This window comes from Scardinius erythrophthalmus (assembly GCF_964197995.2).
Source record: "Scardinius erythrophthalmus genome assembly, chromosome: 16".
NCBI classification, from domain to species: Eukaryota; Metazoa; Chordata; class Actinopteri; order Cypriniformes; family Leuciscidae; genus Scardinius; species Scardinius erythrophthalmus.
In genome coordinates this window covers 25,432,094-25,433,296 of record NC_138236.1, presented here as the reverse complement: position 1 = coordinate 25,433,296, position 1,203 = coordinate 25,432,094, and positions in this window count along the sequence as shown.

Here is a 1,203-nt window from a genome sequence, read left to right as displayed (position 1 = left end):
GCTCCCCGCGCGCGCTCACCAGCAGGCAGGAAAAACTTCAATAATCTGCATCCTTTCCTCTCCTCTCTGCATCCTCTCATTCGGACTGTCCCTCTTACTTAGTCGTTGTTTCATGCCATTGACACTAAAACTTACTGTAACGGAACGGAAATCTGAATATTTTTGTGAAGTAATGTTTCATTGTTACGTTATATTATTAGAAAATGGTTGGTTCCTATCAACATCAACGTTTTAGCATTAGTGCAGTATTCTTATACACTGGCGAGGTCGTTGTTTCATTCCATTGACACTCACTGTAACAAAAAGTTGTTTTGGTGAAGTAATGTTGCATTATTACCTCATATTAGCTGCAAATATTTGATTCATAACAACATCACAGTACGTTTTATTAGCATTAGTGCAATATAAACTGGCAATGTCCATTCTAAAGTGGATATGACTGATATCTACAGCACCAAAGTATAACACAAGTAGAAAAAATATATATATAAATATGTATGGAATAAATGGGATGCCTCTTGCCCTTTAGCCTATCTTACATGAGGCAAAAAAAAAAAAGATTGAGATTGATCAATGGAAAATGCTCTCCAGGCACGGAAACAGAATCAGAAAGAGAGACAGGCTAACAGGATAGAAGAGAAACGATTGGCTATCCAAACTACATTAATAATTTATTTATGACTGATCAAATATTTGGTTATAATTATGGTCAGCGTGTTGCTCATAGTTATAGACTGATTGTTTTATGTTTTACAGCCATACATGGCATAGTATGTGGAGGGTTTTGATTAGTCGATCAAAATAAATTCAAATAGGCTACATTTACATAATTAATAAACTGAAATAAAAGTCAACGTCATTTCATTTCTTGTTAAAGGTGAGGTTTCACATATAAACCACTAGAGGGCAGAATGTTTCTATTTCATCAGACTGAACAAACTCTTTCTGTTTTGACTGAATAGACCGTGAGAGAATAATAATGTTTTCTTTTGATTGGCCACTTGCTGAACATGTAAAAATTTTGACAGCTAACACGGTTCACTGTGAAAAAGGGGCTTGTTACATAAGTGTAAAAAAAGAAACTCACCTGGACATGGTTATACATACTGTGACTGGCTTAAACAGTGGAATGAATGTGCCTCTAAATGTAAAAGAATGTGTGGTTTTACAATAAAATGGATCTGTTTTAAGTTTTATAAGATG